Consider the following 18,431-nt stretch of genomic DNA (forward strand, 5'->3'; position numbering starts at 1 on the left):
TGCTCTAATGTCGTAGCAAATGCGGTCTTGATCATTTATCCAATGCCCATAGTTGGTATTCTTATTTTTGAAGAAGAAATGAATTATCAACATGACATCATTATTAAACATGAAACATAAATACATTATAGGATTCAAACATTTTGATTCAATAGTTAAAAAGAGTCAGGTGTTACAACGTCTATGCCATAATTAGCTAGGATTTTAATCCAAACATGGAGACCAAGAAAAAATAAACAATTACAAGAAAAACCTTTTGGTTCTTATTCAACTCGAAAATGGAGATAACAACTAAGAATAGAAATTAAAGAGGAAGGGTGAATGGTTGAAACCCTTGGGATTCCACAAGGGATAAATGTGTAGGTCATCCACCCACATATGTCAATTTTCTTATGCTATCTCTTGGACTAGTATATATGTTCCAAAATTACCCAGTCATGCTTCCATTTATTTTTCTCCTTTTGATCCAATGGATGGACTAGATTCTTGCACTATTTTGATCTATTTAGAGATTTTTTTCTCACTAAAGTAGAATTTCTGAACTTGCAGAAATGGGAATGCAAGCAGAACTGGTATTTCAATTTGTGACCATATCTTCCAACCTGAAAATGCAAATATATTCCATCACATTTCGATATTAGTGAACTAATAGAACTAGAAAATTTTGAAGGTAAAGATTTATTGATTTTATTTCAGAAATACTTTCTTGGTATAAGTATGATGAAAAATGAATACTTCAGGGAATGAAAGGGATAAAAGAACACCTACCGAGTTTTGAAATATGTAACTAGGTTCGGTCTTCATAATGAGATATGTAATCATTATTTTATGTAAACAAAAAAATAAATTTTATTTTTTATTCTTGAGGCATCAGTTTCATGCTTAAGGAAAATTATTTTATAGGTGAAGCTCTCATCGAGAGCTTTGAGGGCTTGTCATTGAGTCTACAAGTCAAAGAAGCTCATTGTCATGTACGAAAGACCCATTTAGGCATGTTACAAATTGTAAAAAGAATTTATTTGAGCCAAAGTTTAATCAAAATACCCTCCAAGACATCATCATGGTGGAAAGATCAAGGTTTTGTACATGAAGGGACAAGTTGACCTAAAGATAGTAATTTGTACCCCTAAAAAGCATATAAATATTAGGGAACTCGACGTAATTTGGATACACCCTTAAGAAATTTCTATCTCCTCAAGATAGATGCTAAAAAAGGATGAAGAAGTATAATAAAACCAAGATCAAACTTTTGGGCCTTTCTCACTCTCGCTCTTGTTAGGGTTTCTACATTTATTGGGCAAGCCAAAGTTCTGAAGAGTTGTTGGGCAAGGTGAAGTGTTGGGAAATTGTTGGGTCAAAGTTCCAGAATGATTTTCTCGGTAGGTTGAAGTTCCAAAAGAATTTATAGGTAGGTTGACGTTCCAAAAGAATCTTTTGGGTAGGTAAAGTTGCAGAAGAATTTGTTGGGCAAATTGATGTTGGAGAAGAATTTGCTGGGTAGGTCAAAGTTCCAAATAATTTGTTGGACAAGTCATAGTTCTAGAAGAATATGTTGGGAAGTTAGTATTGTAGAATTTGTTGGAAATCATTGACTTGGTATTGGAGGGTATTAGTCAAGGGTCATAGGCCTTGGAGTTTAAAAATTGAAGTTCTATACGAAGAGAATAATTCTTGTGGGTTTTCCTCTCAGTTGGAGAGGTTTTGGCCCTCACTGATCACCTATATATCATGTCATTTGTCTTATTGTTATCTATGGTTTGGTGGGTGTTTGATGAAGGGAATACCAATAATAATCAAGTAAATGAATAATTTCATGAAGTTAAGTAAAAATGCATCACAAGAAGTTATCAAGTTAAGGGAAATCATCTACTCTAACTGCCCCTAGATTTATCAACATGGTATCAGAGCTAAGGTAAAAAAACAAGGAAAGGTAGCTTAAAGAAGGAAACTAAAGGTTTAAAGCATATTGATATCGTAAATAACATCAATCATTAAGAAGGACCATTCATCTTAAGGAAAACATCAAAACCTAGCTCATTCAAGGAAAGGATTTCTCAACTAAAGCATTCTTGGGAAGCCTAGAATCTACAAAGGATAGAAGACCATAAGGACTTTATACCCTCTCAATCAAAGGAATACCCTTCATTTCAAACACCTTGGAAAATCCATATCATTTTACATTATCATCCTAGGAGGCAAGAAGAGACGTTGTCATCATTGTTAAGGAATCAAGGTGATCTCCCTGTCTTTGAGCCAAGGATCACTTTTGAAGGAAGACATTTTCATCAAGAGTACATCTTCTATTATACACATCATCATAAAAATCAAGAAGGAGCCAATCTGAGGACAATGAAATCAAGGAATATCTTCACAATTAATTATCTTTACATATGTCTGAATGTCTTAAAAGAACTTCATTTTCCAAGCAAAGAAACAAGTTGGTTCGGTCATGACACTTTCCTGCATGGAATAACATCACATATTTGATCCTAATAGAAAATGAAGTTGTTGAGCATCTTAAGGGATCAATTACTAATCCCCCATAGGAAGAAGCTAAAGCTCTGGTAATATATATGAAAGGGGAAGTAAGGGCTCAAAGGATTCTCATTGAATCCATCAAGGGTCCCCTCATACCTTATGTATCAAAGTTGGATACATCAATAGAAATATAGGACATGTTGATAGAATTTTTCTCCATAAGTACTAAAATGAAAGTGACACTGTTGAGGAACAAGATGTACAAATGAATATCTCAAACGAATATGGAATAGCCCCCACATTTTATGCAGGAATAAAAAATAAGAGACCAACTACAAGATTTGGGAGAAATAATGGCTGATAAGAAAATGACTTCCATAGTGTTGAATGCAATTCTAGAGGAATGGGGAATCTTCACATCTAGAATCTTTGGAAAGAAGGAATCAACCCCATTTAGGTAACTTTGGTCATTGTGTAAAATTGAAGAAATGAGATTGAAGGAAAAAGGCGATGTAGGATCAAATGAGAAATTTCAAACATTTTCCACCATCACTAGGAAGAAAGGATAGTTTGGAAGGCTAAATCCTCAAAAAAAGAGGAAGAAGAATATCTCAAAGGTCCAATGTTATGGTTGTCATGAATATGGACACTACAAGAGGGATTCTCTAAAACTCAAGAAATAAAATTAAAAAAAAAGGAAGGGAAGAAACCCACATCACTGAAGAAGTGGAAAAACTTGAAAAGAAGAAATCAAAGAAGGAGGATGTTAGATATCTGAACTCTAATTGAGATAAACTCCTCTAATAATTTCATTTTAATTTTGTAAATAATAACTATCATGGAAAGAAGTATTGTATGATGCATCATAGTAGAAGATTGCATTATATGGCTAGATTTCTCCCCTTTAACTTATTACTCAATTTGTTGTTTAGTTATTCATGGTGTCTTAACCTTCGATTTCTAAGGGTTCATGACCCATCTTAGTCAAATCCCAGTAAATCTTTTTATATTTTTTTATCTTTCCTGCCGATGACGTGGTATGGTGCCTATGAACTCGTCCAACTCACACCCCTGCTCTTGTAAGCCCTTGCTACACCATTCCATTAGTCACTAGACATGTAGTGTCCTACACATAGTCTTCACAGGGGTTCGCGAACCTACTTCATCTCACTTCCTTGCAAATACCTTTGACCCCTTACTGACTATTTCCATCTTAATCATTCATGCACCACTTAATTAGATTTTTAACTGGTCTAATGAAGCTAGTCCTCAAGGAGATGATGAATTTTAACTCATGGTTACATTCTCTTTTAATTTTATCACGTGAAAGCTAGGAACCAGAAATGTAAAGCAGATATCTACCTGAGCCAATTATTTATAGAAGATATTGGTTGCTTCAGAGAGTATTCATTTGATGTAAGGATTCTACCCAACAGGTTGTTTTTTTGAAGCACCTTCCACACCAGGGAATTCCTTGTACCCAAATGCGACTACACTCCCATAGAAACCCCATGCTGTGGGAATCGGGTAGCCCGTGAATAAGATTGCCTTGCTAAATGAAGAGGAGATCCTGCCCATTCTCCATGGGATCCTATGTCCTCCTTGACTACTTGACCGATTGGTTGTTTGAAGAAGTTTTTGGAAAACAAAATAGGTCCAGTGACAAGCACCCTTGGGGATGGAATCCCTTCCACTATTTTTTTTTGTGGTATATGGGTTCCCTTTCATTCCTCTGTAATTTGGTCTCCCACATCATTCGACAAGTATTTGAGCCTGGATCATCGAGTTCTTTGACTATGCATTGTCACTAGCTATGAATATGCCACCAATTTTTTCAACAGCGATGAAGCTAACACCCAACTAATTACCAACCACATGGGTAGGAGCTCTTACGGTAATGATATCACTTGAAATATTGTTGGGACATGGTTTCATAGATATACCAAATCTCGATCAAGATAACACACAACCCACCGCACTAGTTTAGCGCCAAGCCACCAAGAGAGGAGTCCATAAAGGTTTTAATCCCCTACACAACATGCCTCAGATTCGTAGAAAATTAAAATGTAATACACCTCTATTTGAATTGTCCCATCTCACTTATCAAATCTCCCCATGTTGATTCACCAGTTAATGTAGCCTATGCCATTATAAATAAGGATACGCCCAGATCGTCCAACCTTAGTAATCGACAAGCCACTCCTCTCCTTATGTGGTGCTAACTAAGGTGTTCAATGGGACCACGATTTCACATTTGAGATTATCTTCTCATGTTAAGAAGAAAGACATCCATGATGGAAATTGGTTCCTCCATAACCAATCATTCCCATCGTCACAACGCAAAATTACAAATCATCGAGAATGGAATTGGTTTGTTTTCCTACAATTTTTTTTCTAAAAATAAAATAAATGCCAATCCCAAATTAAATATATATCCACAACCCCGAAATAGTCTGCTTCCCAATAATAGAAACCAATTATAACTCTAGCCTCTTAAGATCATCTTCCCCATTGTGCATTGTCGAAATGGTAGGGGTAATATCTACTCCCTTATGAATGTGAATCCCATAGTTGATAAATTAGTTTTAGATATTTACTATTGTAGTCACTAGCTACATTTAAAACAAGAAAGTCATTTTGTTTCATGAAACTCACCTTTCCTATGGCTTATCATGATCGCAGACTTCCTCTGAGACTTCTTCGTTGACACAAGTTTGAATTATGGACCCCTCATATTTCAATAAATTTGACACCTAGCCATCCAAAAATAGAATGTTGCTAAATATAAGCCTTTCTTTCTAGACCCCTGCACTCCTTAGGGATGAGGGCTTGGAAGCGACAGGGGCATCGTTGCTTGTTTGTCTTCTAGCAGGTTGAAGAGAAAAATTTCTCCATCGCCTCACATAGATATTCTACGCCTAGGGCTCATGTATGACGACAATGGCTCCTCCATGATCACAATAAACCAAATAACTAATAGAGTGTCACTTGGAAAACAAAACACCTCCACCCAACCTAGAACTGACTTCCTCTTGTTCACCCCTGAGCTGAGAGTACTTTCCCTAGGATCAACAACCTCTTGTTGATTCCATCAATGGGTATATAATTACCTTTCTTCGTGATATGAAATCCTTTAGCGACGTCCCTATTTTGTCGATATTTTTATCCACTTGCCAAGGCTATTCCCATAAAAGCTCACCTTTCTCTCCCACGACGATTTTATGTTTTTTTTTTTAACTTAACATATTTCTCTAGCTAAGCAACTTAATGGATATTTATCTACCATCCATTAATATTATCTAGAATTCTTATGATGAAGGAGTTATCCATTCCCATTCACCAATAGGGTTTCATTTGGAAAGAGTCTCATCTCTAGGTGTCTCATTTTCCAAGAATTTACATTTCCCTTTATCTATTTCGTAACAAAATATTTTCTCCCATTTTGGTCCCCAGTCCTAGATTTTATACTATAAAATAGTCTAACGTTTCCAAACATGATAGCAATTAGAGTGGTATTACATTCCTCCCCCACTTAAATTCACATCACCCTCGGTGTATTCTCTAGTCATTTATGCATCTTACAATTTATTTCCTTGTTCTAAGCTAGATTTTCTAAAATTACAAGTTGCCATAGTATTTTCCCCTGTATTAGATCTTTCCCAGATATAGGATACAAAGGAGTTATATCAACAATTTTCCTTCCAAGCGCTAGGTGTGCAATTTGTTCAGTCAATTTTTGTGAGGAACATCAGATGCCTTCTTCAAAATTATAATTTACAATAGTCACTATCTCATCTTTATTATAACAAAACTACTATTTGAGTGGCTACAAGTTTAATGTTACACAACATTTAACCATTATTCCTCATTTTTAATTTCATTGCATTCAAATAATAGGAAGAAGTCCATGTTCTTCCAATGCGTTCATATGTTTGCCACACACTTGTATCTTGCAGTCTTGCTACATTGGTCACATTATCCACATGTTTTCAAGCAATGTTAGTGTTAGTACATAACAACAAGTCAACACCAAAGGTTCTTTATTTCATTTCTTCACATCAACATCTAAGAAGGCCCCATCATACCAAGCTTGGTTTGTCAAATAGAGAATAGAGAAATGAGGGACTTGCTCAACCTTCAAAACCAAATCCTAACTACAACAATGCATATCAAGGGATTGAAGTGCCTTGATTAAGCTAATCTTGGCCATATATATTTTGTTTGTAGGAAAATCAACACAATGAAAGAAATTGACAACATAGAGGTAATCAAGCATGACACAATTGTACCATACTAATTAAATTATGTTTTGAGATTGAATCTGTCACAAGACAAGATCTGAATGACACGGGAACATGACCTCCTTCCAATCATAAAGCAGGCCATTAACAGTGATAGTTAATCTAGTATGGATTACAATGTTATATTTTAGGTTTAATGACAACATGACTCCTATCCTTAGCCAAGAAAATAATTTCTTGGTACCCAAATGTACATCACAGATATTCGAGTTATTCCATATGATTTCATATCTTTTAATTTTTTTAACTATCTTTTTGTGTTTTATTTTCATGAATTCTTTTTTGTTGTTTGCAGACCCATACCATCCTCTAAAACCTACTCATTTCCTAGAAATTTGACTACATCATGAAGATTCTCCTTGAGGACAAGCCCATATTGTAATGGTACTCTTCTTTGTGCAAGCACTAGAATAGTTCTAAGCTTTTGCAAAAATATACTATTCATGTTTGTGATAATCTAGGCAGTGCCAGAATCCTGGTTTATCCCTATACCTTGAATTTCTTTAGGATTTTTATTTTCCAAAAGACAACCTAGACTACCTTCTACTTTCGTTATAAGGCCAAGTAAATTGCATGCCCTCTCATGCAACTCCACATCTTCACTTTCTGAAAGGGGACTCACATTGAGTTTAATTAGCTAAACACTATAGTCAAATTCAAAATATGAGTCAAGTTGCATTCTTGAATTGACATATAATCCTCTATACACTTCTGACAAGTTGAAGTCTTCACAATCCATAATTGCATCCTCTTTGTCTGCTAGGAAGTTCAATATTGACGTTGGTTCAAAAATTTCTTCATCTTCAATATATACCAAGCTTCTATTGGTTTTTCAGTCTACTTTTGTTGGCCTACAATTTTGAGGCACAACACTTGAAGCCTATTCCTTCTAGCCCCTAATGCCAATTTCTCCCTTTAAACTAGAAAAACTAGATATAGCCCGTTGCAACAATCTTTTAGGCTTTAAGTCTGCCCCGTCAGTTGGAGACTCAACTACCAAGGAATTAAGGTGAGATTCATGCACTCCCACAAAGTCTTTCATGGAAGATTCAGATAAAAAAGTATTTCTTCTCTTCATGTACAAGTGATCTAATTGAGAAATTTAGTTTTGTTGTGCTAAAATTCCTTTTAGAATATATTAAAAGTGCTTGAGGATTTATCAAATATTTGCGAGTTTATACATGGTTTTTTTAAGTGCGTTTATGTAAATTTTATGTCAAAATTAACATAAGCAAACGACGGAACAACAACATCTAACATACATAAACATCACCATAAACAATATCATAATAGCACATGATGAAAGAGTTCACCCCTCCTGAGCTACATCTCCTTGGTCTAGCTTCCAATGGCTTGGCCCACTCTATTATTCTCAAAAGTGTGAATACATCAGTTTATAATCCTTAGAAAGCTCTGAAACCTATTTTAATGGCTCCAGAATGCCCAAAAATGCCTGTGTAGCCTCTTTCTACACCTGATTTGGCCAAAAACTGAAGAAGTTATGGCCTTTCCCAATCTTCTACTAATCACATTGTAATTCCTCAAAATCTAGCACCATCCTTAGTATTTTCCCCAAAATGAGTTAACGGAGTGACAATTTCACCAAAATTTGGGTGAAATTGTCAAACAATTTAAATGTCTATTAACACCTAAATTCCTAAAAATTTGGGCACATGGGGGGCCATGTGCATGGAGCTAAGGCCAACGGCCTCCCCGCGCACCACTTGTTGGTTGTTACATGGTAAATGTGCGACCAAGGGTGATTGCCCCATGGGCTGGCCCCTCCTCTGATATGGTGTGCAATTGAATTTAAATAAAACCCACGCACCATATATATTAAGAATCATGTGTATGGTGTGTTGTGGAAGGCTTTCGAATAGTATTCTGAGGTGGGGAGTTTGATCCCCATCACCTCTGCCCAGACTTGACCCATAATTTGGGTGGACCCCGGGTTACTATGTGGCGCCCTTTGTCTAGGCCATGTGTCAGCCTGTGGTTGGCAACCAATCTAGCCAATCAGAAATGTAGAATTTTGTCCAATAACAATGTGCCATGTAGCACAATACCATTTGTTGAGCCTGTTGACCAATCAAAATGCCATATACACCTTCCTAGTCAATGCCACGTGAATAGTACGGACTCTTGACTGGAATGCCAATTTCTTTTTCAAAAATTTTCCTGTTTGGGAATGTGAACAAAACATGATTCTAGTAGCATACAATGTCTGTTTCATGTGAAATGAGTTGCGACAGATTGAGGATGATGAGAAATAGGTGGTCGTTTCGGTTCCACACTAATCTGACAAATTTGAATTTTGAGCTATTTTTTTGAGCACCTAATCATTCCTCCCCACTTAAAGCCTTTAAGACCCTAAAATATCACTTTCATTTGTCCAAAAAGTGAGGGTACAGTTCCATCACCTTTCCAATCTTTATCCATTTAGGTTTTGAAGGATTTGTTCCCTTGAGCCCCTCTCGAAGGTTATCCCATTCCATCATTTTGAAGACCTTGTTCTTATGTCAATAATGGTGTCTAGCTATAGTTCCTCAAGGTATTCAAGAGAAGAATCCTCAATGGAAGGAATTTGGACATTTTCTCCTTGATCTTCAACCAAAGGAGGCTCATACAACATTACTTTCTCAACATTAACAACAACATAAATTTGCATATATGAAAGCATATCCAACCTAAAGGCATTGTTACCAATATTTTCCAAAATTCTGAATGGACCATATCTAGTTGGTTTTCTCTTTCTATCTTCTCCTTGGAGCCTCTCTTAGCTAATGTGAAGGCGAAATTCATCACTGACTTGGAACTTGTGATCTACAAGATGCTTGTCCTGCCTTGCTTTGTACTTTCCTTTGCTCTTTCAATGTTGATCTTGCGTCGTTTGATGTACCATTGCGAGTCGTTCAATGAACTCTTTGGCTTTGTCCATGTTACTATCAATAGCAACATCATTCTTACCAAGATGATACAACACATTATGATATAAATGGTAAACAAATTTGTCTACTTGATTCCTTTGACTCAAGCTTAAATGTACATCTTCAAAGTATGTATTTTGCTGATCATAACTTTCATGTAAAACAAAATGATGCTTGAGGGAAGTAGTTATAAACACAATAGGCCTAGAAATCATAACAATAAACTTGTTACTTATACCTTTCTTATTCCTTTTGACTAAGTGGAATAATAGAAGAAAACCCATCCAATGAAAGTGTGTTTTTTCACTATAAGTTAATCACTACACCATTGAAAATTTATGAACGAAATGAAATGGGCTTACCATTTTGCATAAGGAATTCACCCATGGAATAGTCTCTAGCATCAGTCTAGATCTCAAATGACTGTCTCAAGTCTAGAAGTGAAACTATTGGAGATGAATTGATCTTTTCCTTCAATGCATTAAAGGCCTTTTTTTGTTTGCCTCCCCATTTAAAAACCTTTTTCACTGTTGTCAATGCATGCAAAGGAGCTCCTATAGAAGAAAAGTTAGCAATGAATTTCCTCCAATATTGGGTTTCTCCAAAAAGACCTCTTATACACATGACTATATTGAGCGTTTACCAATCCATAATGGCATCAATCTTGGAGTGGTCTAACTTTAGCTCACCTTATCCAATATTATGGCCCAAGAACATAAAATAATCTTTATTCAATTCATACTATGACATCTTATATAACAAATGTTCTTGACATATGACATCAATTATTTCTTTCTCACACATGACATCTTCATAATGAAATTTATAGAAAATTAAGATGTCATCTAAGTAGACTATAAAAAACTCAACAGTAAATGGCCTCAACACATCATTGATTACACGCATGAAGGTATTAGGAGAATTACATAAACCAAAAGGCATAACTAGCCATTCAAACAAACCTTGTTTTGTTTTGAATGTTGTCTTCCAAATGTCTCCTTTAGTAATTCTAATTTGATGGTAACCACTGCTTAATTCCAACTTAGTAAAATACTTTGCATCTTTCAATTGATCAAGTAAATCATATATTATAAGGAGAGGGTAATGATTCTTTACCATAATCTTGTTTAATGCATAGAAGTCCTCACACATGCGCCATGTTCAATTCTTCTTTGGCACCAAAACAATAGGTGAACAACATGGTAAAGAACTTGGCCTGATGATCCCTTTATCCAACAAATCTTTAATTTTCTTTTTAATTTCTGCACTTTCCATCACTAACATCCTGTACATGCCAATGTTAGGAAGAGGACTGTCTTGCTGCAATTGTATCTCATGTGGGATTCCTCTTTTGGGAGGTAATCCTTTTGGTTCCTGAAACATCTCATCATATTCATTAAAAACATCAACCAATTTAGATTTAAATCTTGGATCACAACATTGAAAAGCTTCATTATCAACATCATTCTTGGGCTTGATCATTAGAAGAACATAATTCTTGTGTGAATTCATTAGTCTTTTCATCTACCTCGCATTAACAAGTGAAATATTTAGTTTCTTGCTATGAGCTCTCACAATATATTCTACTCCATCTTTGAACAAATGGTAATTTTTTTCATGGGAAGATAAATTTTCTGTAATAGAGATGTGGGTTGCCCAAAACTATACCACATATGTCTAATAGCACAACAACAAGCTCCACTTCATCTATGAAATTTGCAGTAATGGCAAATTTCATTTTACACTTTCTAGTTACTTCCAATTGTGCATTGTTACACACCCATCCTAATGGATATGGTTTATCATGTGGAATGGTTTCCAAGTTTAAACTTTTGACAATGTTTTTAGAGATGAGATTGGCTTGAGATCCACTTTCAAAAATAATATCAATTTTGATATGTTTTTAGATCACCGTTACGTGGAAACGTTCTATCATCTTCTTTTCTTTTGGAGTTTCATTGTGTGAATTTGAAGTACTAGTGATAGCAATGGATTATTTACTTTCATACCCATGGCTGTAATTTTAGTTTCATCAACTGAATCATATCCGAAATCTTGTTGAGTGATTGCAGTTGTCTTTTGTTTTCCCTTGTTGTTGAATTTCTCTGGTTTCTTTTAAGGATGAAGCTTCCAACAATGATCTTCATCGTGACCCTCTTTGGAACAATGCTTTCATCTTAATTTATCTCATTCCTTCTTAACAGATGCATTTTTCTTTCCCTTCCCTTTGAAACCCTTTTCCATCCATTTACCCTTAAATGGATTTTTACTAGCCTCTTCTGGAGTGTTTTTCCCTCTTGCCTCAAGGTGAGTGGCTTGTACACACACATCATCTAGATTATTGGGAATAAACATAAGGATATTATACTTAAGGATATCGTGCAATTCCCTTATGTACTTGTTGGTTTACTGGGACCTGACCCAGGTACAGACGTGATTTAGCCAAGAAAATGGCAGTACTACTGGCCCTTTTGGCAACAGTCCGTGGAGCGCGGACTGAGGTCTCACCCAAAGTAGTATGGGAGGGTGCTAGAACCAAGTTTCCACAACCTGGGGATGTCTGATATGTTGGGATTGGTATGCGGTCCAACCTTCGTGCTCACTGTGCTACGTGCACCAGTGGGCACTTCGTGGCCTACGATGTTGTCTTCGCGCAGTCCTATTCACAGCACGATCCATGTTATTTACCCAAGTCTTTCCTAATTATGCACTTGTTAGCTAATTACTTAGATTGTTTTCATATATAACTATTCTGAACCATACAAGAATTTACTGAACTGTGCACAGTAAATAAATTGAGTAAAAGTAATGTATAACAACAAAATAATGATTCAAGACTAGATGCATAGAATTAGGATAAACTTCTCTTTATTAGATTTCTATCTCGATTACGGAATCAAATTTGATGTGCGCACTCAGCTGCAGGGGTCCGCGCACTCAGCTGCGGACTCTACTAGGCCTCTGCGCACTCAGCTGCAGAGCCTCTTCCTGCTACTATGACCCAATACACTTAGAATCCTACTCTAAGCTCGAGCCATTCCTTCGCTACTTTCTCTATAATCATATATATTTACAACTTAGAGCATCACTCTATTTATACAATCTCATGGTCCATGTACCATGGGTAGGCTGACATTACTTTATATTACATTTACTTTAGGGCGGACAACCTTATGACTTAACCTCTACCTCACGCTCCGTGCCTGCAATTCGTGGAGTATTTCAAAACCTTTGACCAAAACTTGGGATTTGAGCCCCAAAACCTATTGTGGGGGGATTCCATGCCCAACTGTACTTCAGCAATGTGTCTTGTGATTGCAAATCTACACCTAACGTTAGAGACATTTTTCTAAGTTCTTGGGTGTAATCTTGCAAATTTTGACATTTAATTTGTCTAACATTCTACCAATTCATGATGGCTTTTTGCATATAATATTGAGGGTAGAATTGTCTTTTAATTGCAGCAATGAAATCAGAACAAGAAATTGAGATCTAATCATGTTTTTTATCTCTTATTGTGTCTTTGATTCCCACCATACTAGTGTTACACCCTCCAGCCTCAAAGAACCTAATTGAACCTTTATATCATCCACTTGAAGGGTTTGAATTTTGCAATAAATCTCCAACTGACAAACCTAATTGTCAAGCTTCTTTGCTTTCACTTCACTATTATACATGGGAAGTTCAAATTAAACACCAAGTTTTAACAAGGATGATTTACCAATTCCTTTTGAGGTATCTTGATGAGTATGAGTAAGGTTTGTATTATTGGAACAGGGTGAAGATGCATGTGAAGAAGAAGATGAAGAAAATGGTGGAGACGATGGAGGTTTTTCTCCATTTCCACTACCTCCTCCTTCTTAAGAACCTTCCCTTTGGGAGGTTTGGAGCTTTCACCCTGTAGTCTGGTATTCCTCTATTCATAGAGGACCTTCACCATCACTATGATATCAAAAAAAGCCTTCTTGAAGACCTTCTCATCCTCTACTAGTGGTGGAGATTGTGGAAACCCTTCCCTCCTTCACTTTCACGCAACTTCGAGGCTTTCAACCAACTTCCCTTCTCCTCTCTTGAGTTTTAACCATCTAAGCATGACGTTCACTTGAAAACAATTAAATCCTTCTTGAACAAATAAAACCAAGAGCCATGATACCAAACTTGATCTAATTTAGAAAAATAGTTTTGTTGTGATTAAATTCTTTTTCAAAATATATTAAAAGTGCTTGAGGATTTCTGAAATTATTTGCAAGTTTAAATATGGGTTTTTAAGTGTTTTTATGTAAATTTTATGTGAAAATTAACATAAATAAATGATTGAACAATAACATATAATAGAGATGAACATGACCATAAACAATGTCACAATAGCGCATGATAAAGGAGTTCACTCCCTCATGGGCTACATCTCCTTGGCCCAACTTCCAATGGCTTGGCGCTCTCTATTATGCTAAAAAGTGTGAATACATCAGTTTACAATGCCCAAAAGTCTCTAAAACCTATTCCAATGACTGAGAATGCCCAAACATGCCTATGTACACTCTTTCTGCTCCTGATTTGGTAAAAAATTAAATAAGTTATGGGCTTTCCTGATCTTCTACTAATTGCAACACAAATTCCCTAAAATTTGGCTCCATCTTACAAATTTGCCCCAAAATGTGCTAATGGAGTGACAATTTCGCCCAAATTTCAAGCGAAAGTTTTGGACAATTTAAATGTCAGCTAACGACTAAATTCCAAAAAAAATGGGCAAGTGAGCAGCCACGTGGCAAGGGCTAAGGCAAACAGTCCACCCTTTCCAATCGAGCCCTCACACTGCTCACTGGTGGTTACATGGTAAAGGCACGACCAAGGGCCGACCCCCCCCCCCCCCATGGGCTGGCCCCTCCTCTGATATGGCGCGCATTTGCATTTAAATAAAAACCTACACACCATATATTTTAAGAATCATGTGTATGGTGTAATTACAGAGGCTTTGTATTACTGTTCTAAGGTCATGAGTTCAACCCCGGCTGCCTCTACCTAGACTTGACCCATAATTTTGGTGGCCCTCAGGCTAGCACATGGTGGCCTACGACTGGGCCAAGTGTCAACCCATGGTTTGTAACCAATCCAGCCAATCAAAAAGAGAATTTCATCCAATAAGAATGTGCCACTTGGAACAATACCATTCGTTGAGCCAATTGACCAGTCAAAGCACCATATACCACCTGCCTAGTTAGGGCCATGTTAGTATTACGGACTACTGACTGGGCTGTCAATTTTTTTTTTTTTTAAATTCGTTTATTTGGGAAAGTGAACAGAACATGATTTTTGGAGCATATGATGTCTGTTTCATGAGAAATGAGTTGCATTGGATTTACGATGACGAGCACTACATGATCATCTAGGTTCCACATTGATCTGACAACTTTGAATTTTGAGCTATTTTTTTGAGCACTTGATCAATGAGTAATAAGATAATAAAAGACCTTTGAGTAAAGACTAGAGATAAACACATCTCATAGATGGTGGAAAAATATTTTTTCGAGGCTCCAGAAGAGCTTCTATAATCACACAAGAATTTTGTGAGTGTTCAATATATTCCCGTACAATCCAAGCAGATGCAAAATGTACTGAGTGGAGAAATGTATATTCAAGCAAGGTAGGATGAATAAGGAGACTCCAAGAAACTTACACAAGTTGTGACATGACATATTTAACCTGCATTTAAATATCTATAATCTACCTTTCTACTTCTTTGCCATGCAAAAAATCAGGGAGCCTTCCAACGTCACTCAAAACAAAACCATACAAGCCAAATTAAAGAGCTAATTCATACACATTCTTTCTTCTAGTCGAAAGAATAGCACCCAATATTTCATTAGAACAATCAATATGTAATACAAAACTATAATGCATCAATATTGTTACAGTGTCAATGAGGTTGTTCTCATAAATAATCCCCACAAAAAGGAGGGGAGCAACCACTTGGATAGTAAGGTCTGGATCGATCAGAGCCTTTATGATTACTTCTTTGTTTCCAAATATGACCCATATATGCTTCAATATTAGAACAACAAGTACCAGCAATGCAATATACCTGAGGTTGGGATCATCTTCCATCATCAAATCTTTCAATTTCTCCATAGAAAATTTAACTACTGCACCATAATCTGTCAAGCTTGATATCACAGTCCGTATACACTCAAAAAGCAGTGACTTCACTACTATCTTATACATATGCTAGAAAGTGGGCTCAATGATCTTCTTTCCCAACCTAGGCTCCAGTAGCGCCAAGACCCCAAAAAAATTAACAATCTTAATAAGTATCCAATTTCTTTTAGAATCAACTTAAAAGCTATTAAAGTTCAGGTGCGCAGGGAAAATAAGTTTTGGGGTATCCTGTGCGTAGTTCAGAAAGCACGCCAAATGCCATGGAAGATACTTGGGGGTCATACTCCTCTAAGTTTTCCACCCATCTCTTGAAGGAAACCCTAACATCATCTCTATATTTGTAAAAAAGCCTCAAAAGAACTATGGTGGTCTTCTTTTTCAATAATGCATTGCTGCTTCCTAAAATGGTGAAAACCTATGACACAAAATCCCATGCAAGATCTGGGGTAACAATTTGAGATAAGAATTATAATGCTAAACCAACTTCATACTCATTACTACTTATTAAAAAATTTCTCAATTGATTCGTTATAAGTAGAAATACTTCTGTATCCTCGTGAAAGCTCCGGGATACAACTAAATACTTGATTTTATTATGATAGAATGTAAACATGCTCATGACCTCAAAAACATGAAAAGAAACCCAAGGCATGTCAAACCCTTGAAGCATATTCAGATATGTGAGCTTCTATAATGAAACTGCCTTTGTGTGATGATCTGTCGACGTAATTTCCTTATGGATTTCATTCATTGCTTTTGCTAGATACCGAGCTTCTCCTACCATTTGTACATGAAGACCCTTTGCCAAGTCCTTTAGTGTTTTATGGAACAAGGACTCCATGATTGTGGATGTGATTGAATAGATGTATTTTTTTGGCTAATGTTTCTATGTGAATTTATATAAAACAAAAAGTTGAAATGTTATTCTAGTAATGCAAATTTGCAGAATATGCAATTCAATACAACCTTGGGTAGACTGAAGCATGCTAAGGGGCTAGTACTTTGACAATGTCAGGGAGAGATCAAAGGATGAATAATTTTCCCTATACATTTCCATGCCTCAATAGGAGCCTGAAGAAAAATAATCACTTGGTATAGATTTGTGGGATCATGTAAGCACATGAGCTTACCGTGTCAAAACCTTTTGAGTAATGAAAGGTGACATTATTCTTATGATTCTTATACCCATTGTTGCCCCTTATAGAGCTAGTGTTGAATTATTTTTCACACACTTCAATAGTGAAAATGATGTGCATCTACATATCTATCAAATATGTAAGCCATCAGTGTAGACCTAACAAGCCATGCTGAGAACATAGGTGCTTAATAAGCAGAGAGTTACACGTGAGACATGAACTTTTCCAATTTAAAATCAATTTGATCCCTGAAAACATGACATAACAACTTTCCTTAGAAGCTTTTCTAACGTGTTATACAAAAGGTTCTCAACAGTTCAACTCTCATAGAGTGCCACTTATTCTCTGCAGAACCTAGTACCAGATATACTCATTCGTAAATCATTGCGACGTTGGGAACCCTACTCACTGTGACTACATTTCTGTTGGAATCTACAACAACATCAGAAACTTAAAAGGAAGAAAAAAATAAACAATGTCACATAAGAACTTTGATAAGTGACTCGAAACTCGAGTCAACATATTGCAAATAAGTGTAAGAATTGTGAGAGAAACCAGTGAGGCAGCCATGGATTGTTGAATCCTAATCCTACTCCCCTATATCAATAAGACAACTTCCCAACAGAACAAAAAGGAGAAAATAGATAACTAGCACAAACCCATCTAATCCCAACTGTATTATGCATCTCAAAGATGCAAAGCTAAAGTGTTATTATGTGATATTGTAATCTAAATCATCGAGCTTTGTAACTCCACTGGCATATTTGGCTCATGTGTACATGTTTTTATCTTATTTCCATAACCAATGCACTAATACACACATGGAGAGAAAAAAAGAATTGATATATCATCCCTTATCTGGATTGGGATGTCGAATGTGAAACATAAATAACCTTACTTGACCTCTTCCTTTTGCATATCTTAGGTGCGATCCACTAAACATACTCCATACCGAATGCAATTTAACTTTGGTATGGTAGTGCCTTAGTTAACTTTGTGTGGATTGGACTAGTAACCATTGGTCCTTGACAGATGAAATCAACTTGCACCCAATTCATATATATTCACAGAAATCAAGCACAAAGAAAAGTATGGCTATTATTAAATCAGTTTTTTTCCTATTCTATTAGCTTGATCTATGAATAGGACTAAATTCCCTTCTGATATATGAATTAGATTTTTCACTTTCCTAAAAGATTTACAATTAGGCACTTGATCTCTAAGATTGGGTGATGTAATGCATCACCAAATCTGTTAAACCACAAGATTATTTTCTATTTCAGATAAAATGAGGAAGGGAAACTGTTGTTTGGCTTATCCCTCAACATTACTGAGTGTCTGGTTGAGTCGCCAGTCGAAATTGAAGTTGCTATCCTCCTTTTGTTCTTCGTCTCTCGTATCCTTCAATATTCCTTTCCATGAAAAGTGAAATATGT

At 36.1% G+C, this 18,431-nt stretch overlaps 1 pseudogene; it reads right to left on the reverse strand.

The window, feature by feature from the left end:
• Positions 1-7,668: 7,668 nt before the first annotated feature.
• LOC149189625 (AP-3 complex subunit delta pseudogene) lies at positions 7,669-16,709 on the reverse strand (annotated as a pseudogene).
• Between the last annotated feature and the right edge of the window lie 1,722 nt (positions 16,710-18,431).

The sequence above is a fragment of the Pinus tabuliformis genome, chromosome 3_1 (assembly GCF_031772625.1).
Source record: "Pinus tabuliformis cultivar Carrire ecotype Pingquan chromosome 3_1, CPIR1, whole genome shotgun sequence".
Classification (NCBI taxonomy): domain Eukaryota; kingdom Viridiplantae; phylum Streptophyta; class Pinopsida; order Pinales; family Pinaceae; genus Pinus; species Pinus tabuliformis.